At 40.6% G+C, this 23,140-nt stretch overlaps 1 pseudogene; it reads left to right on the top strand.

Moving 5' to 3' along the window:
- The first annotated feature begins 22,307 nt into the window (after positions 1 to 22,307).
- LOC118978724 (28S ribosomal protein S10, mitochondrial-like) lies at positions 22,308 to 22,790 on the top strand (annotated as a pseudogene).
- Positions 22,791 to 23,140: the final 350 nt, after the last annotated feature.

Genomic DNA, 23,140 nt, shown 5'->3' with positions numbered 1-23,140 from the left:
TTGATGAAATTATGAGAAATAAATAAGATAATGCCTGCACATGGTAGGTGCCCATTAGGTATTTGTTAATCAATGTCGTATGAATGCTTATAAGAACGTTTTGTCAGTGCATGGTGTGGCATAAATCGAGTGCTTAGTAAATGCTAAATACTGTAAAATTAACTTCAATAGCTTAGAACTATCCTCATTATTCATTCATTCATTCTCTTAATCCTTTCCCTGTGCTCGCCAGTCTCTCAGAAAGTGATGTCAGCACCACAGTTGAACATTTGACTAGTCACCCGCAGGTGAAACGGTAGGCATTTATTTTCCCACAAACAAACAAAGTCCATTCACTGCTTAGACAGGCTGGAGGGGAAGGAGAGGCTGGACGGAGGGTGGCGAAAGGAGATGCTGCACCCACACACAGCAGCCTGCGGATTCCGGGCGCGCTGTAGCATCTTCTCAAGTGCTGTTTATCATTCCCCCTGTGCCAGTTGCTTTGTGTATTTTGACAACATGACCTTTTGACATGTTTCTGATAACATTTAGTTTCATATTTAAATTTGGAAATGTATCTGAGCAAGTCACTAATGGCTTTATCCCTAATAACGTTCAAATATCTTTGAGATATTTGAACAAGAAAAAGAAAGAAAGAAAAGCTTTAACTCATGAATAACCCATTACACATAAAAATACTCCCATCTGTTTCATAATAGACTTTATTTTGGGGGTGGTTTTAGGTTCACAGAAAAACGGAGCATAACGCACAGAGCATTCTCATATGTCTCTACACACCCTCCCCTTTCCCAGTCTCGTCTGATGGTAACACCTTGCCTGCTATCCTTGTTACAATTAATGAGGCAATATTCAGGCCTTATTACTAAGTAAAGCCCACAGTTTACATTAATTTACACTTTGTGGTCCATGGGTTTTACAAATGTATAATGACATATTTCCACCACTATGGTATCATATAGTATAGCTTCACTGCCCCCAAAATGCTTCATGTTCCATCTAGTCATCAACTTGCCCTTGTTACCTGTGGACCCTGGAAATCAGTGATCTTTTACTGTCTCCATCATTTTTCTCTTTCCAGAATATCACACAGGTGGAATCACAGAGTATGCAGCCTTTTCAGACTGGCTCCTTTCACTTGGCAGTATGCATTCAAGAACCCTCTCATCTTTTTGTGGTTTCATTGCTCTCTCTCTTTTTAAAATACCTGAATGATATTCTACTGTATAAATTTATCAGGTTATTTATCTATCACCTATTGAAGGACATCTTGGTTTCTTTCAAAGTTTTGTGGCCCACGTCTTTTGAAACTGAAATGCTAGAGTAAATGGAAAGTCCTGAATTTTATTCACTTACCTTATGGAGCAGATCATTTATTACTTCTTAAATTAATGTATAGGAGTGTGTAAATGGAGTCATAGGTGCTCAAATGAATTGAGATACAATCTTTTAAAAAGCAGACAACCAACCCAAGATAACATTATATGATTTTTCATTTAAATATCTCTATATTTCTTTGAGTATCTACCTTAGCTGCTATTGGGGGTAGACTTATGCCTCTGTAAAATTTATTGAAAAGATTAATGGTGGCAATAACTGTTACAGGAAATAGAGACAATGACAAATATTTGCTTTGACCAGAAAAAAGAAAAATAGAAATAAATTGCAAATGTAACGCACTGGTAGTAAACTATTGGCAGAAGCTTTGCTTTTGTATAGCAATGAGTGTATAGTAGCTTATAAATCATACGATATTCATGACAGAGACCTTTCATAAGGAAAGTAACCAGGACTGGTGGGTCTATACAGATCTGTCTCCTGTCCATACTCCACCACTTCCACCACCACTACCGCCACTCCACTTTGCTTCTTCCCCACTCCCTAAATATCGCTACACATTTAAGTGCTAGCAGATGAATTACATGAGTGGTGAACAGCTCATTCTCAGAGCAATTTCATTAAGTTAATCCAGGTCATCTCCTTATCAGGTTTTTCCCTTCTTTTCAGCAGCCCTGTGGGAAACTGTAGCTGAAGTAATAAGTACGTGCAGGACACATGCTCGGGGTTTTCTTTGGGTGGACACTGTCAAAGTATGGAGCCTGGTGCTTGCCCCCTAAAAGTCACAACCTATGTAGGGAATAAAGATATGGATATATAACACAATACTGAGCAGCATTGCACTGTGTATGCTTAAGAGATAGTTACACACAATTCACTGATTAGTGAGCTAATTCAGATAGAGAAATCAGTGAGATTCAAGGCCATCACAGTTGAGACAGAATTAAACTGGACCATCAGGAGCAGATTATATTTGGAAGTTCAGAGCACAAAAAAATTGGGAGCTGGGGCAGAAGCGGTGTGCCAGTGTGAACGAGGCCAACAGGACTGGTGGAAGACACCAAGAACAAGCTACTGATCTACATCTAGTCCTCAGGGTAGATAATGTTCTAAAGAATAGTTTCATGTCTTTATGGGGCTAATACCTCATTTCCCCAGCAGCTGGCTGATCTCTTTCACTTTACATTGGTACCTCAATGTTTTTATTTTTCCTGTAACTTCTATGAACTTAATACAGTCTGGTTGTATCAGATGTGAGTCATTTTTTACTTCTGCCAGGTGCAGGGAAAGTCAGACTAGAAATCCACTCTAGCAACCTTGCTCTTTCAAAATACACCCGCACCCATATTGTTCTATTTACTACCCAGATTATGGAAAAACGACTAATGAGAAATCCTCTTTTGGCTTTTATATATCACAGTGGTGGTGAACATTATCATTGTTTCATTTTAATGTATTTCCTTTCAATCAATGCAATATTAGAAAAAATAATGTCAAAGCACATAACCACCAGCCACTACTGAAATATTCTTAAAGGTGACAGCATATTCTGCCAAAACCAAATGAGCACTTGGTAGTTATTAAAATGCCACAGTACAGGAGTCTATCCATACTGGACCCTTAAAAGCACTTTTCCTTTTCATCATCAAATCTAGCACATGATTTTCACAAGGCAAGAGAGACTCAGGTTTCCATTTGCAGCATTGCAGGGAACATTAAAAGGGTAGTTACGGGGACTACAACAAGGCTGAAAATGTTGGTTTAAGTTACAACCAAAGGCTGGTTGGCCTGGACAGAATAGACAATAGCCAAAAATTAAAATAAGTTTTCACAGATGATTGAGCTTTTAAAACAGATTTAATACCAAAAGCTTTGGAAAAACTTTATTTGACTTCATCATCACTGTTCACTTAACAGATGGCAATTAAAGAAACAAGTAAAAACCTAAGGGCATAACAAACTGGCAACATTTGAAAAGTTTTAAGGCTGTCCAAAATTTTAGTGCTTGCCAAATTTTCATTTTAATTAACCTCAGTTCAACATGCTTTATTCCTTGGTTTCGTAGTCACATGCACACACTTATTTGTGCTTATCGCATCTGTTCCATGTCCTTGACCAATCTCTCACAGCTCTTCTTCTTCTTTTTAATTTTTTTGTATTGTTGTTCAAGTGCAGGTGTCTCTATATCCCTCATCACCCCCCCAACCCCAGCCATCCTCACTTCCCACCCTCGATCCCATCCTTCTTTGGTTTGGTCCATGTGTCCCTCATAAATGTTCCTGTACCTATAGGTGTTTCCTTCCCGCCTCCCTCTGGTCACTGTCTGTTTGTTCTTTATTTCAATGTCTCTGGTTATATTTTGCTTGTTTGTTTTGTTGTTTGGGTTCCTGTTAAAAGTCATATGGTATTTGTCTTTCACCGCCTGGCTTATTTCATTTAGCATAATGCTCTCCGGTTCCATCCAAGCTGTCACAAAAGGTAGAAGCTTCTTCTTTTTTTCTGCTGCATAGTGTTCTATTGTGTAAGTGCACCACAGTTTTTTAAAAATATATTTTATTGATTATACCATTACAGTTGTTCTATTCCCCCTTCATTCCTCTCCACCCTACACACCCCCTCTCCCACCATTCCCCCCTTTAGTTTATGACCATGTGTCTCAAGTTCTTTAGATTCTATATTTCCCCTACTATTCTTGCCTTCCCCCTATTTTCTACCTACCGTCTATGCTACTTATTTTCTATTTCTTCTTCCCCCTTCTCCTCCTCCCACTCCCCTGTTGCTAACCCTCCATGTGTTCTTCATTTCTATGGTTCCACTCCTGATCTAGCTGTTCTCTCCTTCATTTTGGTCTTGGCTAATGTAATGATGATGTGCCTTGGTGCGTTCCTTCTTGGGTCCAACTTCTTTGGCACTCTCTGAGCTTCCTGGATTTCCTGAAAGTCTATTTCCTTTGCCAGACTGGGGAATTTCTCCTTTATTATTTGTTCAAATATGTTTTCCACTCGTGGCTGTTTCTTTTACCCTCTGGTACCCCTATAATTCGGATGTTGAGACATTTAAAGATGTCCTGGAGGTTCCTAAGCCTCTCCTCATTTTTTCGAATTCTTGTTTCTTCCTTCTTTTCTGTTTGGTTGTTTCTTTCTTCCTTCTGGTCCACTCCCTTGATTTGAGTCCCAGTTTCCTTTCCATCACTATGGGTTTCCTGTGCATTTCCTTTCATTTCAATCAGTTTAGTCTTCGTATGTTCCTCTAATTTGTGACTAAAATCAACCAGTTCTGTGACCATCCTGATCACCAGTATTTTGAACTGTGCACCTGAGAGGTTCGCTATTTCTTTGTTGCTTAGAGTTATTGGCTCTGGGGCTTTGAGTTCTTCTTAAGCCATATTTTGGACTGTTCGTGCCTGTTACGTATGAGGAGCGGAGCCCTAGGTGTTCACCAGGGTGGGACAACTCAGTCACTGGGTTGTGACGCTGTATGTGGGGCCAGGGTCAGAGAGGGGCAATGGCGGCCCCCTCTGCTGCTTCCCACCACTGGGGCCTGCCTGGTCTGTCTCACTGCACATGAATGTGTGACCGCAGTCAACCTGCCATCTTACACCCTCACTGGGTCCGCCCGTTGCTACTCCGGCTGCCTGGGTGCCTGGGGTCAGGGGATCCTCCCTGTCCGACCCCACTCCGCTGGTGGCTCCGCCCCTCTTACTGGTCTGGTTGAATGGTTTGTTGTTGTCGGACTTCCATATAGTTCAATTTTCTGTTCTTTGGCTGTGTCTTTGTTTACCAAACCTTTGTTGTATTCAAACGTGGTTGTGGGAGAAGGCACAGTGTTTCCACCTACACCTCCATCTTGGTGGAAGTCTCCACACCACAGTTTTTTGTCTGCTCATGTACCGATGGGCACTTAGGTTGTTTCCAGATCTTAACATTATAAATAGTGCTGCTGTGAACCTTAGGATGCATAATTCTTTTGAGTTAGTGTTTCAGGATTCTTAGGATATAATCCCAGCAGTGGAATTGCTGGGTCAAAAGGCAATTCCATTTTTAGTTTTCTGAGGAAATTCCATTACTGTTTTCCACAGCTCTCACAGCTCTTAAACGGCAGAGGTCCTGAGTCCAAACAGCTGTTTGCATTGTTTTTGGAAATCATTTGTGAAATATTCAGGTCTTCTGTTTAGTCCCTTCAGTGATGGGTACAAATGAGACAGTGATGACATGGGACATCACCATGATATAGATCTTCTGGCATCTAGAGGCTCGATTAGTGGGCTCTAGTGTCCAAAGACCTCCCATTTTTATTCAGCATCACTAGTATGCCTGTCTTATGTCCCTAAACTCTCACCCAGTCCTCCTCACACCCCCAGGTTCATGCTACAGGCTTTTGCATTCTTGCCATCTCCACATTGACACAAAGTTTCTTCTATCCATGTTGTAAGTGCTGTAGCTCCAAATTAAGGAAGGATTACTTTCAGTTGCTGACACTTCTCATGTTATAACTCCTTTTTTTTACTTTACTTCAATTTATGAGATCATGATATGTCTTTCTGTCGGAAAGTGTCTCGACCTGGAAGCTGCCTGAGAGGCTTATGAGGTTACCAAAATTTTCCGATCTTTCTAAGGGTCTCTGATGTTTTGTCATCCACCCACCCACAGTGGTGTCTCTAGAAACACACTGGCCTCTTGGCAAGATGTCTCAGCCATCAAGGAGCTTCCCGTCTGACAAGATATGAAGAGTTTAAACCAGTACTTACACTGCACCAGTGAAAGCACTAACAGAAGTAAATAGAATGTGTACGGGAGTGGGGGGGAAAGGCATGGACTTTACTCAAGGTGCTCAGAAGAGGGGAGTGAGGGGATCCATCACAGCGGTGAGGAGGCACACAACATGGAGCAGGGAGGGAGACACAGCAGGGCTGGTCAGCCTGCAGAATGGAGATGATCCCAGAATCACATGTGGTGGGGGCCTGGAATTCCTTCTACATACAGGGAGGTATACGATGGTAACACGGGAAGGAGGAAGAACGCAGATTTTGAAGGTTCTTTCATGCTCAGCTACAAAATTTGAGTTTTGTATGCTAGGCAATGGAGTACCTCTGAAATAATTTAAGAAGAGAAATAAGTCCAACTTTGTGTTTCAGAAAGGGAATTCCAATGACAGAGTTAGATACTCTGGTTTCTCTTCAGATCGCATAAATCTTTCGCCTTTTACCAATGACAGAGTTAGAAACCTCAGGGAATAGTTTAAGGATGCTTTGGTGTCAAGCACGTGAACAAATGGGCCAGAAAAGAAAATGTATTGCAAAGTGTTAGGGCATCTCACTTCATCTAAGAAATTATCAAACAATTCAGAGCAGAGGTGGAACCAGGGCATCCACAGGAGTCATGGGCAGTCTGCCTAGAAGGATGTCACTGATGTCTGTCTGTCAGTTCCACCAACGCCTAGTCACTCGGTCTCTCCATTCAAGAACGGATCATTCCGATTTCCAGAGGACATGAATGACCACCAGTCATGTTCAGAAGAGAGTTAACTAACAAGGCTATGGTCCCTGAATTCCACCAACTGGAGCTGTTGTGACTTTCCGGGAACTGAGCAGCCACCTACCAAAGAGGGTTAGAAAGCGATCGTTCTATACTCAGGTGGGACAGTTGAGATTAGAAGGAAAAACTGTAGAATGTATTCTACCTATATTTGTTTGTCAGAAAAGTACACAGATTTGGTGAATAATTCAATCTGGGAAACAAAAAGATTAAACTAAAATGTCTCTTCTAGCTTGGAAGATGGAATAACTGCATTACTGGTCATCTCAATAGAACACAGAGGAGATTTGAAGGTGGGATGACCTGTTCCATCCTGGACCTTTTAAATCTGAGACATCTGTGTTACACACCCAAACAGAGATACTCAGTGGAACTGAATTCTTCCAAAGTTATGGCAGGAGTCGGGGAGAATGTGACAACTGAGCTAGGTATTAAAATCCTCAAAGTGTGTCTGTCAGTGATTCGAAGAATTTCACACAACTACATTGTTTATTTTCTGCTGCATAATGAGTCTATAACTAATTCTTTGATTTTTTTTAGAAAAATGTAGGAAAACAAGGATTTAAACGTGGCAGTGGAGGATAATATAAATGTCCTCAAAACACATCTAATTATTTAGGAGTGAGGCAAGTAAAATGCTATTAAATTGAAATGGCCTATTAATGCACATAATACTTTAAATATGCTAGTTTTTATAATTCAGATATTTCACTTTTAAGGCACATCTCACATGTGAAAAATAAAATAATGAGTAAATAAAACAAGTTCTTAAATTCAAATATGAGGCTAATGGAAGACTTACTGTCTTGCAAGGAAACGGATTTATTTGTTGCTAAATTGGGGAGTCATCCAATTTGTCAACAGCAAAGGCACCTGTCCATTTATCATTAACGTTTTATGTCAGCAGTAGCACAATATCCTCAAAACTCTGGAACCACCTAAAAACACTGTGTATTTCCAAGTGTTCTGCAGAAAGAGGCTGTTAAAAACAGAATGTAAAGGAGTGACTTCAAGAAACTATATAAAAGAGCAGGTGGCGATTTTACTTCCAGCCAGTCACCATGTCACCTGTGAGTCCCTGTGAAGAACACAGGAGATGCCGCGGGGCCGTGGGAGGGGCGAGAACACCAGGCTGCCAAGGGCCAGGACCAAGTGACGGCTCACAGAAGGGCTTTTCTGGAATAGCTTTCAGGTAGCGAACAACGAACTAATGCTTATATTTATGGATGTTTATTCTTCATAATAAAATGTTCAAAATATGACAGAAACTTGATGAATTATCAACATATTGAGTCAGTTTTCAAGACATTTTAAAAACAGAAGATAACACCAAAATGTGAACAGAGATTATCTCTGAGTGGCTGGGTAACAGATGCTCTCTCTCGAGCTTCCACATTCCCTGTGACGTCGCTCTATAGACAGTTGCTGGGAGCTGTCCCTTTACTTTTTTGATTATTGACAATCTCTGATGCTACATGTTCGGTATTTACTTTGTAATCAGAATAAAGCAACAAATGCTACTAAAATAGATAATAAAAGCAAAAGATGAATTATATGTAGAAAATTATTCCTGGATTGATAGATAGAAAACTGGGAAAAATACAGAACAGACAAAAATGTTAATTTTTTATTAATATCTTTCAAAACAGAAAAAACAAAGTCTGTGAAAAAGAGCTCATGGTTTGGACTTCAGCCCTCCCTCGACTCACTATTCAAGACCCAGCTCCTCACTTCTCTCTCCAGGACTAACTTGCCTTCATCTCCCAGCTACCTGAACCCCTGGAGCGCTGGATGTGTTACTTAATCTAGCACTTAATGTGATTTTAAATCTAGCACATGTGATTTTAATATTTTATTTTATTTATTTTTTAGAGGGGAAGGGAAGGAGAGAGGGAGAGAAATATCAATGTATGGTTGTCTCTGCCGAGGACACACAATGTATTGTGTGTCCCCTGCTGGGAACTGGCCTGCAACCCAGGCATGTGCCCTGACTGGGAATTGAACCGCAGTCCTCTGGTTCACAGGTCCATGCTCAATCCACTAAGCTACACCAGCCAGGGCTAGCACATGTGATTTTAAAGGTAAAATATTAACAAATCTGCACTTGCCTTAAAAAATACCCACAGAGACGCGCATGCAATTACAAGGCCTTCTGTTCGTGCTAACTGGTAGGACAGCGTCTCTCGCATCAGAACCCCAGGGGCTGCCTGCCATCCTCAGAGCCCTCACAGTACAGGACTCTGAGTTGAAAAGGGCCTGCAGTCTGGGTGCCTCCAAAGACTCCATGGAACACCACCACCACCACCCACCCAGGAGCCAAGCAAACACAGGGCTAAATCACTGAACAACGGGAAAAGGGTCCTTTTTGAGGGAAGCTGAAGACATAACACTCTGAGTGCCTAGATATTAGTGAGTGCTATGAAGACATTAAGAGAGAGAAAACTATGTGGCTTTGACAATCAGCACCAATCAGAACTTCCCAAGAGCTTGCTTGGAGAGTAGCCTGTAAATAGAATGGAACCAGTTTTCAGTGGGATTTTTTAAAATGCTTTTCCCTGCCCTGGGCCATCAACACACTTACCCTGTATAGACATACTTTTAATAATTTGACATAAGAATTAATAGTCCTCTTTTTCCTTCAAGAAGAACAGAGTGCCTTGTTTTGTATGTGTGTGTTTTTTTAAGGCAAATCTTGGGTTTATTAAGCATTTGTCAGTAAAATCACTTTCAGAAGTAACTTTTCCTCATTTGGCAGGTGCTTGGCATTTGGTTTCATTGACCTGTGTAATGGATAGAAAATAGAATTGAAAAACGCTTGGAAAGTCCAAATTAGCCTAGATTATAAAGAAGAAGAAAGAAGAGCATTTAATGGATAATGGACAGGTTAAGAGAACACAGAAAGCCTAACGTGAACTGAGTTTGGAGACAATGTGGGGAGCAGAGAAGTTTCCCAGCAGCATGTACATCTAATGAGATAACTGGAGACAGATGGAGAAAGAGGCTTTGAACTTACTTTTTGTGTGATATGAACATAAACCCCTTTGACTCTTGGTTGAGCCATTTCAGTAATTATTCTGGATTTCAGCTCTATGTTTCTTTGGCTGAAACAGCATGTTGAAACTGGCTTAAGAGCCTCCTGGCTTTGGGCAGGTGATACCAAACCATCAACTGAGGAAGGTCTTCCATTAATGTGAAATACTAAACATCATGAAGGCGTCATTTTACAGATAATGGTGATGGTGACACTTACTACTGAGAAGTAGTTTCCCAAATAGGAGTTCTACCAAGTGCAGATTTCTGGGGCAGATGCAATCGTGGAAATGTCCTAAGCAAATATAACAGATGACACAGAGGTGGAAGCATCCTACCAGAAGGAAACAGAGCAGATGTTTCTGCCCAGGCCATTGGCAACTGAGTAGTACACTGAAGCAGAACAACTACATCTGAAGGAGAAGACTGAGGGATGGGAAACAGGAAGGGGGGTGCAGGCTTTCTGGGAAGTCACCAGGTTCTGTTTGGTACAGTGAGTTCTAGTCCTTAACTGTGTTTGATTCATCTTGATTCTCTCCTGCTGTCCTGTTGGCATCTTTTCATACTAACAGATAGTTAATTTCTACCGTCCATTTGGCTTTGTCCTTGTAAAAGCAGTTAGCCACTTTCTCTTATCTGTACTAGTGAACCACTGAAATCACGGCTGACATTGGGAACTGTCTGTCCACAACCCTGAGGCTGAAACTCCAAGCAGTGCATTAGTTTCCCAGGAAGTGACCCTTACAGCCCCTCACCCCTAACTCCTAACTTACCGGTCCTCTTGTTTATGTCCCCCACCCCACATAAAGAAATGGACTTTCCTCAAAAAACGTAAAAATGGATCTGCCTTGTTATCCGGTGATTCCACTGCAGGTATTATACCCTAGGAATTCCAAAACACCAACCCAAAAGAACCTATACACCCCAATGTTCATAGCAGCATTATTTACAATAGGCAAGTGCTAGAAGCAACCTAAGTGCCCATCAGTAAATGAGCGGATCAAAAAACTGTGGTACATTTACAAATGGGATATTATGTAAGAGAAAGAAAGAAGGAGCTCCTACCCTTTGTGACAGCATGGATGGAACTGGAGAGCATTATGCTAAATGCAGTAAGCCAGGCAGTGAAAGACAAATACCATATGATCTCACCTATAAGTGGAACCTTATCAACCAAAACAAACAATTGAGCAAATGGAACCAGAGACATGGAAATTAGGAACAGACAGTGGCCAGAGGGGAGGGACAAGAGTGATGGCAGGGAAAAGATGGGGAAGTGTCAAGTCAAGGAACATGTGTAAAGGACCCATGGACAAAGCCAAAGAGGGGGATTGATTGTGGGAGGTGGGGGTGGATGAGGCAGAGGAGAGTAATGAGTGGTACATGGGGACAACTGTAATTGAACAACAAAACACCCCAAGAAATCTGAATTGTTCACCTAAAAATATTGCTGATGTCCTCACCCCAAACAGAGAGTGGATTCTTTTATTTCTCTACATCCAAATAAGTGAAGTATAAAGGCTTTTTTAAACTTCACTAACAGAGTTACACTTCTGTTTTTTTCCAGAAGATATATTTTCTATAAGACTTCTAGTGAAATTAGCAAAGGTCATTACTAGTGAGAAGAACATTTGGGCAATAGATCCTTTCTCAAGGACCTTAGCACTTCCTGACAGAGTGAACATAAAAGAAATCTTTCTAAAGAAGGGAGAAAATCAAATGGAGTCATCCCCAAAGAGCACCATACGGCCCACAGGATGTGTGGGTGTGGAAGGCCCCTGTGCTGAGGGAGACACACAGACTCTGGAAATCAGAAAGGAAGAACCCTCAAACAGTAGGTCACCCTGCATAACCAGAGTCCAAGACCAAATTTCTGCTGCATTAACATCTCATCCTTCTAATTTAGCTCGCCTCTGTTGACATAAGTGTGTCTTTTAAAAGTGAATTCAATTCTCAACTCAACACAAGTTCCTACTTGTGTTATAGCTAAATAGCTTCTTCTTCAGGGTGGTGGTGTGGAGCGTATGTTAATTATAACCTCTTCTGATTGCCACCAAAGAAGAGATAGAGATGTCATCTGAACGGCCATATCATGGAAGTTGGGGGTGTGTTCAGAAGTAGTAAGGGGCTTTCCTGGCTTTTTTTAGGGCAAGTTTTCTCAAACTTGACATTATTGACAATTGGAACTAGATCATTATTTTTTCATTAAAAAATAGACTGCATTTTTCAGAGCAGTTCTAGGTCACAGTAAAATGGAGTAGCAAGTACAGGCAGTTCCCATATACCCCTTGCCTGCCACAGTTCTTTTTTGTCCAGAGCTGCTGTGAGCATTGCGAAATGTTAACAGCATCCCCTGACCTCCACAGTCTAGGTGCCAGTAGCATCCCCAGTTGGGGACAAACAAAAATGTCAGTTGACATTGTCAAATGTGTCTTGGTGGACAAATTCATCTTTGGTTGAAAACTACAGCTTCAGAGTTTGCCCTACAGAAGAAAAAATAAAAAAGAAGCTCTATTCTGTCTGTGAGTTTCTTAAAGGGCATCATTTGAACTCTGCTTGACTAAAACAGAAGAACCAGGCTAGTTGTCTTATAAGTATTTAATCTCTCCAGATAAAACCACTACAAACTCATTATAAGTATTTGGGGAAAAGAAGACAGTTGGGGTGGGGTAGAAGGGATTGGAGAGAGGGACCAGAGATGTTTTTTAAGGAAGACTTGCTTGCAGTGGTAATCCAAGGTCTTTCTCCAGACTTAGATGACCAGTAGCCCAATATACTTTAAAGAATGATTAACATGCTGATCAGACTCAGGGTTTCAATTCACAGAAGCAGAACTCCCAATGGATTATTAAACAGAGCAATTATGACTATGTTAATTAGCAGTGAGGGACACCATTGTGAAAAGAACTAACATCCATACTGGCTATATCTGCTACCTCCCGGAGTAAGTTAGCTACATGGAGACAATGCAGCAGGATGCTTAGTGAGCCTGGGACTCAAAACAGGAGAAACAGACTTGTGGTCTTCCAATGTCAGGGGCGCAGGGGTTCTCTTAGCCTGATGTGCTCATCTGCCTATCGAGACCCTTCCCTCCACCCCAGGCAGCTCTGGGGAAAGTCACATTGGAGTTAGTGCTCTCATGGGTTAAGGGGCCAAAGAAACCCCAGAAAACTCATTACAATTCAGATTACAGTTTCACTCACAGACAGTCTGATTTAGGAGGACTGAGATGGAGCCCAGTCACTGGCATTTTCAACAAGAATCTCAGGTACTTGTGAAACACTGGCCAACTTTGTATCTTCCTTTTGCCTCTGCTTCCATATGACTTTGACCCATACAGCTCTGGTCAACAGACCTTCTCTCGGCCCAATACCTTCTGAGTTTGCAGTAACGCCTGCTGGCCTGGAGAGCTCCGTCTCTGCAGGCAACACTGAATGTATGGGCATTGATTTCCACTCAGTCCGAAGGTCAGCATATCTTCCTTATTTGCTCACTTGGAAGCAGAAGGCAGGAACACCACTGTTTGTACCCCACATGACACCTACAAGTACTAAGAACAAAAAACAGTGTTTTTTTTATATAAAATACAGTTGAAGATTATTAACTCGAGGGAAAGACATTCCTCTCTTTTAAGCAGAAGGAGACTTTTTGTTGTTGGTTTTAGGTGATTGATTTTAGTGATATTACCAAACAGAGGAACAGAATCTTAATGAATAACAGGCATCCCCACTTCTCTCCCAGTTTTACACCCCCCAACTGCTAAACAGAAGGCCCTGTTCTTCACATTAAAAGCCCATCTGTCCATCATTCCAGAAACACTTGTTGGATGTTTACTGTAGGGAAGCTGCAGTTTTCAGGTTTTGAGAAATAGAATCTCTGTTCCGAGGTGCAGCTCACCGTACTACTCTGTAGGTAGCTTATGCACCCAAGGAGAGGAATTCTGGAAACCAGGCCCAAATTCCATCACCCAAGCTTGTGCTGATTGCCGGGGGTCAACCTGAACAACTTGGGCGAATCAGGGACACAAAGCCTCATTAGTCTCTGCTAAGCTCTTAACCAGGAAATGACACAGAGGTGGGCTGAGCAGGCTGTGTTGGCTACGTATCCCTGGAGACAAAAAGTCAACCAGCAAAAAGGAGAGAATAAAGGTAACTCACAAAGAGATGAGAACTCGTGTGGCCCCTAGAGGGAGATTCGCTGAGAGAGCAGAGTCTGTGTCCTGCTGGCCTTCCTGCTGCTGGTGCCAGTCCCCCTGAGGTCTCCTTGGACTCCCAGATCCCTATCATCAATTGCCCCTTTATTTTTTTGTTTGTTTAATATGTGAATTTGAATAGGTTTCTGATATTTGCAAATAGCCTTAGGACAACTGTTTATCCTTCATTCCTTTCTAACTTCTTCCTTCTGCAAATCAGTCAGTGAAGGAAAATCTTCCTTAGGCTCATAGAACTTGGATGCCTACAACTTTTTAAAATAAACCCAACGTAGGGTCCCTCAGTCTACTTTTTGAGTATTAAGCATGAGGGATCTGTTTCTGTGTTCTCCCCATGCAGAAATCTCTGGCAAGAATAGGTGTGAGGCATAAAACAACTAGTGATTTGCTTTTTAAAATAGATTTTTGGCTTTCATGTTTTTATCTCACATAGCACTAGAAGCTTCATCTGGTACCTGGATTCTTTCTTTCTCCAAGACATACTGAACATCAAAATGCATGAGCCTGTCTAACCCACCTGGGATTTTCATCTTGTAGCTCTTCACCAACTGTGGATACACAGTAAAAAGTTCTCGAAGCTTTTGCTTGAATGAAAGCCAAGCTCAAATTCCAGGTTTTGATTCTGAAACCATAACACCAAACATTTTTCCTTCTTGGGCCCACATTTACAAAGGAACACAATTATACAAAGAGCAATCATTTTAATTCAGTCACTGTCTGGGACCAAGTCTCTTATGCAACTTTACAGTACTGAGAATATTTTCCTTTAATCGACCTCCTTATCCAGATGAGAACTGTCCCTCTCAGCGGTTTCCTAGGAAACACACTTATACTTACTCTAAAGGAGCATCCAGGGGTCAAAAGGAACGTCAGGCTCATGACCTTGTAGTATAGTCAAAGTCCCTCAGTGAAAAGTGTTTCCCCTGTATTTCCCCTCCACTGAGCTCATTGGTCCTTTCCTGCCCCGGATTTCCAACAGGCTGTCCTGTGGCGCCGATGAACCCTGAGAAAAGAGCTTCGAGCTGTTGGGCCAGGCTGAGGCCAGAACCTCTGGTAAGTCTGAGGAAAGGGTCCCTGTCTTGAGGTTGGTCGAGGTCTCTGGGGGTTCCGAGCTTGAAAGCAAGGTGCTAACACGTGAGTGTGGGGAAGGAGACTCATGGGAAAAAGTTTTTAATCAGCATTATAAAGAGATAAGCTTACTTCATTCTAATCCTCCCCAGGTTTTCTTGTTTCTCCCCATTTATGAAAATTATGAATGGTATTTAAATGTTGTTTTGCAAGAGAACTCCAGTTCAGATTAAAAAGTACAGGAAATCAGAGGCTTCTGGATAAGGCAAGATTCAGAAAAATCAGTCTACTTTAGCCAATAGCTCATTCATTTTCATGATGTAGCAAGATTATGATTGTCCAGTGTTCTTACCCTTGGTGACTGTTTTTTACCTAGCAGGAAATACTCATCAGCCAAGGAGGAAGAGATTCTTATTTTCACAGTAGGAATTTACATGAATCCATCAAATCCAGCCTGTTTCTATGGCTCCCATCTTATTCCCATCTCTTGCTTCTTCCTCTTGTTCTCTGTTCTCTCTTTCTCTGTTCTCTCTTCCCTCCCCCAGGTCTTAAACCAATTTATGCAACTATCTCTTTCTTCTCACTCTGAAGTGATGTTCTTATGCCTGCAGACTGGCAGCAACAGTGGAAAGCATGTGCAAATGAAACTTGTTTATTCTGACGAAGTCTTGAATGGGAGACTGTCATTTGCTCTCAGCCTCCTTCTATGTGCCATTGATTCTGGATTTCTTTCACCTCCTACAAAGGGTGCTCTTCCCAGATCTGTCACCCTCTGTATGTTTGCACTGTGCACAATGATCTGTTTTAATAGTTTTAGGTCTTCTGCCGAATTGTATTGACCACTTAAATGTGGTGGTTGTATGCTTGATAATTTATTGTTTTCTTATATACATATTTTTACAAAATCCTGATCATTTTCAGTTGTGTAGTATTAGAGGATTTGGAGCTATACATAAAGAGAGATTTGAGTTCAGAATGTACTCTCCCAACATTCTGTGCTAAAGGGGAAATTCTTTTTCACAATACTATCACTCTTATTATCTCTTCTATTAACTATTATTTTGGTTTTTGTTTATTTTTTCTATTGTTTTGTTTTTTAACTTCTCTAAGTCTCAGTTGCTTAATCTGAGATATCAAGGATATTTGACTCTGTAGTTCATAATGGCTCTTTTAATTCCCAAATTTTTGTAATGTTGTTAAAAAAATCAGTTTGTCCTTGTTAGAAACATCTTTATTTTTTAACTTTATTTAGAAGATTTACTATTGGTGTTGGTTTGGTAATGCATTTTTAAAATTAAATTTATTGAGGTTACTTTGGTTCAGAAAATGATGTAGGTTTCATATGCACAGTTCTACTCTCAGGGGCTATTTCTAGAGTTTGTTACAAACAACTTTAGAATCAGAAAACTAACCAATAATATGTGCTGAGGCTGCTATTCACTATCAACTAATTTCTCTAAGCATCAGTTTTTACCAAGACAGGAGGAGACATTTTTATGATGCCTTGAAGACCTATGATGTGGCTACACACGTCAGAGTCTTGCTGCCATCTCAATTTAGGATTTTTTTGCTACATTTATGTGATGTTTCCTATTGTCAGAAACCCAAAACTCCAGAACCTTCATGCATTTCCTGGATGTAAATGAGTTTGGAGCCAAATTCATTGTCCAAATATTATAATATGCCAAATGCTGTAGCTAGGAAAGCATCTATTTCATTTCTAATGGATTTTGTTCTCTATTGTCCTCAAATGCTTTGCTTGGAGAGTTTAATGTGTAGGTGTGAGCAAAATGCAAGACTTCAATTCAGTTCACAGTACAATCTCCAATTCCATGCTGATACGTTTTCAGGTTCTTGGTTACAAATTAATCTACTCACTTCTGCTAGCAGAAGCCGTAAGATTTATTCTCCCCTACAGGCATGGCTGTTGGAGAATTAAGTAACTGTTGTGAAGGATTAGAGTGGGAGAAAATGGTGCCACAGCATTATCCATAGCAGGTGAAAGTGGATAAGTTGCCCAGAGACTGGAGTAGATCATGCAAGCATCTCCTGCTCCACTGTGGGACTGCTTTGCATATGCAGATTTTGTAGGTTCGAAAGCCTGCAGTTTCCAATCTCCTATACCCTATGGGACACGGCCAGAGCAGCATAAGTACGTATGTTCTCTTGCTGAAAACTGTAACTCCTTGGTCCCTTTCTAACTCAAAGGCCTTCCTGGCAGGCCCAGGACTATGGTGTTTTCTCAAGTCAAACGTACAAGCTTGATAGTCCCCTAAAATTGTGCAGTGCACAACCTTTAGAGCTATAAATAGCTGCCTTATTGAGTGCTTCTCATCATCTGCTTTAGAGCCCTTTCCAGTTCCCACCTATAGCTCTGATGAGTCCAGCGATGCTCACACTCTAATAAATACTCAGAAATCTGTTTCTCAGGAAACTCCTGATGTCTTTTAAAACCACACAGTAGATGCTGTCACTGAAAAGAGTGACCACTGTCTGAACAACCCCTTTCCTGTGTCCAGTAGAAACTCAGCTGAGGAGGACAGAAAAACTAGGATGGAGATTCCTGAGACACAAGTAAGAAAAAAGAGATGAGTCGGCTTAAATAAACTGAAGCATGTATTCAGTTGTTGATATTATTTCTAAAATAGGTTTCTAAAACAAGTCTTATTTCAACAGTATGCTAGTTGCCAGGGGCTGGGGATGGGTGGAGGTGGACAAGGGAATAAAGGGGATAAATGGTGATGGGAAAAATACAGTAAGATTTAAAAAAGAAAAAAAAGTCTTATTTGTTTGGTGCTAAAGAAGCAGAAATGGGTTTTAATGTCATCTAGTGGAGTTTAGCTTAGATTTTCAGCAAACTGAAAGTGTCTGCAAGAAAGATGTAGAGATACTAGTCTGACTTCTTTGAAGAGCAAGTGAGATCTGAACGGCCTTTAAACGCATGTGCATAGCTCCAGACAACACATAATCGGCTGAGCCCTTAGTATAGAAACAATAATCTTTGCTCAGTCACATTGCAAAAACTCCATCTTATCTATCAGTCAATCTATCTATCTATCTGTCCTTCTATCTATCTATCCATCTGTTCACCTATCCATCCATATTTGCTATACTTCAGTTTTAGGAGAGAGGGATGCGATATCAAAGAGATCACATCGACAATGTTCAGAGGAGGTTTGGGGTTGATACACACTTGGTTTATTTCCATGTCGATATCACATCAAAAGATAGAGATGCCTGAATGTGGTTGGAAGTAACGGCACTGCAGCAGACGAGGATCTCCTATATCCGCACACCACTCAATTGTCTCTATTTAACCAGGGATTGTTTTTCAGGCAGGAATAAGAAAAGTGAATGATTTAAAATAAATCTCAAAAGTAAGAGAAAAACGGTTTAGCTGAACCCTGAGTTATAACTTCCAAGTTATTTTCCTTAGAAAATGAAAATCTCATCATGTATTTGAGTATAGAAATGAGACCCACAATCCCTGGTATGATACTAGTTTGTGGAAAGCCTGGATTGGAAAAGGCAGATTAACTACTAAATTATGTTAAAGGCAAAATGTTAGGCCATTGCTAGAAGAAGGAAAGAGAGAGAGAGAGAGAGAGAAGAAAAAAGAAAGGAAAGGAAAGGAAAAGAAAAGAGAATAAAGGAAAAGAAAAAGGCCTGTCCTGGGACATGGCCCCTAAGTGACCCCCAGCATTGCTAGGTAGAAAAGACAGCATTTCCATCATCCCAGAGTTCTGGAAGCGTTTTTCTACATCAAATATGGAGAGAAAGGTGTAAGTCATTCTGAAAGGACTTGCATTCGCTGTAGAAAAGGGGGATGGAGAAGGTGAAGTGGGGCTAGTGCTACCATAGGCCGAGTAGAGTCCACAAGGAAGAAGCATCCACTTCCGCAGATTAGCTGTGGGCAGCAGATGGAAACAGTCTTGTGTAAATAAGATCAGAGGCTGCTGGGATTCTACAGTGCCTGGCTATTCTCTTTTGGACAATTGTGGAAACAGCCACCTGGGAATTCATTATAAATTCCAACAGATAAACAAGAATGTGAGCAGTCTTTTGTCATAACTCGTCCAAAACTATTAACAGGCTACTTTGTCTCTCTTAATCTCCAGTCTCTGTAATTTAATTCAGCACATCTCAGAATTTCTTCTTGTCAATTACTTCTTGAGGTTTGTCCGAGACTCTCACAGGAATTTCCCCTACACAGATTGGGAACTTTTGCACACCTGCAGAATACCCAGTCTCCTATACTCCCAGGACATTCCCAGCTTGGGAAATACATCCACCCCAGAAGCTAGCAAACTGAAAGACCCGCCTGTAACATTCTACTCCACCTGCATTTGCATTCTCACTCTCTGCCCCACCACCCTGCTTTACCTGTCCTCATAGCACTTTTTATTGCCTGACCTGATTTTAACTATTTGTTTATGACCCATCTACCAAATGAGAACGCAAATGGTAAGAGAGTGAATTTTTGACTGTTTTGTCCATTACTGTAACCTGAGCACTTGGAACAGTACAGGTGCGCTTATCACAGCCTGACACAATTTTAACTATTTGTTTATTACCTGTCTGCCTAATGAGAATGCAAATTCTAGGAGAGAGTAGATTTTTGACTTTTGTTCATTACTATAACCTCAGTACTTGGCATAATACATATAAGTTATCCAATAAATAGTACTTTTTGAATAAACAACTAATTAGATTTTGGCAAATTCCACTACTGATTTGTCCCTTATTTGCCTTTATTATGTCATAAATAGAAAGGATGAGAATGCTAGCTGAAAGGGCTCAGATATTTGTGACACTCTAAGTTATTAAAAAAATGCCAGTGATCACTTAAAAGTTATTTTTATTATGGAAAATATCTTATGTTTCCTTAAGTGTTTGATAGCTCTTTGCTTATGGTTGATTTCTTCCTAATTATGTGTTGGCACTAATTGAGAGATCTGAACACTTAATACCAAAATATAAGATCATCTAAATTAAGTATTTTATTCCACTTGGGGGTTTAACAGAAATAGACCATCCAGCATCAAAAAGGAGACATTTAGCAAAGCTATGCAATGAGTGTTCAATAAAAACTTTTCCCGCAGGACACTAAAAAATATTTTTTCTTTGTAAAATGCAAAGTTATGTTAAAATTAGCCAGATAGAACCTCTGGTTCTCATTTTGACAGGTATAATGAAAATCCTCTCCTAATTGATATTTATTTGGGATCAAGATTACTTTTATTTAACTTTATTTACCAGGCATTGTAGTTAAGGAACGATTTTGTACTTGTACAGATTAATTCACAGAAACCTCTTTTAAATTGGACTTCAGAGGACCAGTAGCGGGAGATCTCCAGCCCCCCCACTCGTCATTTTACTTTGCTTTGTTTTTAATCGATTTGGGGTCAATATGACATTCTAGATATGTACCTGTAGAAAATGCTATGCGTTACACATCAATTCTTTCTCTCCAGGGTGCCTTTCAATGGTGTCTTTTAATAAAGCTGTAAGGAAGAAAAGAAATTTACCTCTACCCTTCCAGATTCTTGGCTGAGATAATAAAGCAAACACATTTAATAATATGTGCACCTCTTGTTTACACAGAGGATACCTAGGAAAACTGAGTAACTCCTCCAAAGAACCCCAGCCAAGGCCATAAGTGGTATCTCCAGCTACAGACAAAAGAACATATGGGGTGGGAAGACCAGTTATGGGAGGTTACTGGGTAAAGCACAGCAAACAAGGGTAAGGTTGTTATGCAGATTTAAGTCTTTGTCTTCTCCATTGGTAAGCATTTCTAGAAATTTAGAGTCATTCTTTGTTTGGGTACATAAGAGAGAGACACCACTACCAATGGAGATTTCCCTTATAAATGAAAATGTCTTTCTACAAAATGGTAACTTTTACTCAATTTTCAGAGCTTGCCCTGTGCCTGCAGTTTCTTGAGAATAAGCAGCCTAGGCTGGGATGAAAAGATGCAGTGGAAACAGCTCTCAGGCCTTTGCACTGGCGTCTCTGGAAGGGTCCCAGAGAGTTTCACGTAAACAGTTCTAAAAGCAGTACATGAAAATGGTGGCTTTCTTCTCAGTACTGATAGGGGAACTCAAGAGTTAAAGATTTTTATTTATGTACCCCTATATTCATAGAAGCACTACCTATTTATAATAGCCAATATTTGGAAACAGTCTAAGTGCCCATCAGTAGCTGAGTGGATAAAAAACTTTGGTACATTTACATAGTAGAATACTACACAGCAAGAAAAAAGAAGGAATTCCTACCTTTTGCAACAGCATCTATAGAACTAGAAGCTATTATGCTAAGTGAAATAAGTCTGTAGGTGAAAAACAAGTGAAAAATGAATAACACATGATCTCACTTATCAGAAGAATCTAATGAACAAAATAAACTAATGAGCAAAATAGAACCAGAGGCATAGAATCACAGGACAGACTGAAAGCTATAAGAGGGGAAGGGGGAAAGGTGAGGACTGATCTAAAGAAGGTGAAGGGATTAGTCAAAGAATATGCATGAACGACACAATGGTGTGGGGATTGACTATGGAAGTGTGCAGAGGGCTAGCTGGAGGGGGATGAAGGGGGGAAATGGGAAAATTGTAATACCATAAACAATAGAACATTAAAACAAAGTTTTTAGCTGCAGTCATAGTTGATAAGCTTAAATGATTAATGCATGTGGAAAGCTGTTATTCCAGGAACTGGAATGCGTGACCACATGACTCCAGGAGGTCGGCAAGCAATTCAATCTGTGCCCCAGGGAGTGTGCAAGCCCTGGAGATGGTATCTGAGGCATTGTGTTCTAGGGAGGGCACTTCCAGAAATGCAGCTGAAGAATTGCTGATCAGTAGAGAAAGCAATACTAAGAAAATCACTGCTGAACTGTGACCCTTATCTGATCAACCTTTCTTCAAACCCCTTACCTACCTTTTTTTCTCCTTATAAAAGCATTGTCTTGAGATGAGACTTTACAGTGGTTTTTGAGGGTACATAACCTGCCAGGTTCTCAGAACCCCAGCATCTGAATAATGTGCCCATAAAGATTCTGTCCTTGTCTCTGCCTATTGGTTCTGGTAGTGACAGGCGGCGCAAACGCTGACGTTCCTAGTTTCAGTACCAGTATGAAGTGGGTAGATTTTTTAAACCTACGTGTTGATGTTCTCAAGAATTTGACTAAGCCTGCAATAACCAGTTACTGATGACCTTATTTAAGTGGCCGTCAGCTTTAGCAAAAGGCCTGATAAGGCTGTGTGGGGCAGTTACGAATATTTTGTCATGCTTGCTGCTAAAGAACTTTGTGTTTCTATTAAACTATATAAACGTCCAAGGAAAATGGAATGATTTACTCTTCTCAAGTGAGTGCTTAATTTCAAGAAGCACAGGGTTTACTATAAAATGAGAATACTTTACAGATATAGAGAGTTAAAACATCTAACTGGAAGTACAGCAGATGTCTACTTGAAATACATTCAGCAAAATTTACCTGAAGCAGTTGCCATGGAAATTATGACAAAATTAGAACAGCTACCAGAACACATCAAGGAGCCAATCTGGGAAACAGTACGAGAGGCAAAAAAGAAAGCAAATCATAAAGTTTGAGGGAGACCAGTTGTGTGGACTCTTGCAATGAGAGTGGGCCATCCACACAGGCTGAAATGAGAGTGCTTCTAGTTGAAAGGATTTCGAGTCCAGGTAACCGCTCTGTTGAGTCCACAAGTCCTGATCAGTTGGCAGCAGGGAATGGAACATTAAGGATGCGATAGACTATAGTGAAAAATAACAGTTTATTCCTTTATGCATGTGATCATTTCAGTTCTGAATTTAACAAATGTGAGTGAACCACTTTGACTACAAAAAAATAATGAATGAATAACCAATCTACAATAATGCTTATACCAAGAGGCATATTTTGGGGATGACAAATTCTGTTTCCATTCCAGGTTAAATTT

This window comes from Sturnira hondurensis, unplaced genomic scaffold (assembly GCF_014824575.4).
Source record: "Sturnira hondurensis isolate 20B ecotype Veracruz unplaced genomic scaffold, ASM1482457v3 Scaffold0022136, whole genome shotgun sequence".
In the NCBI taxonomy this organism is placed as follows: Eukaryota; Metazoa; Chordata; class Mammalia; order Chiroptera; family Phyllostomidae; genus Sturnira; species Sturnira hondurensis.
Note: the sequence above shows the minus strand (reverse complement) of the source record. Positions and strands in the feature narration are given on the sequence as shown.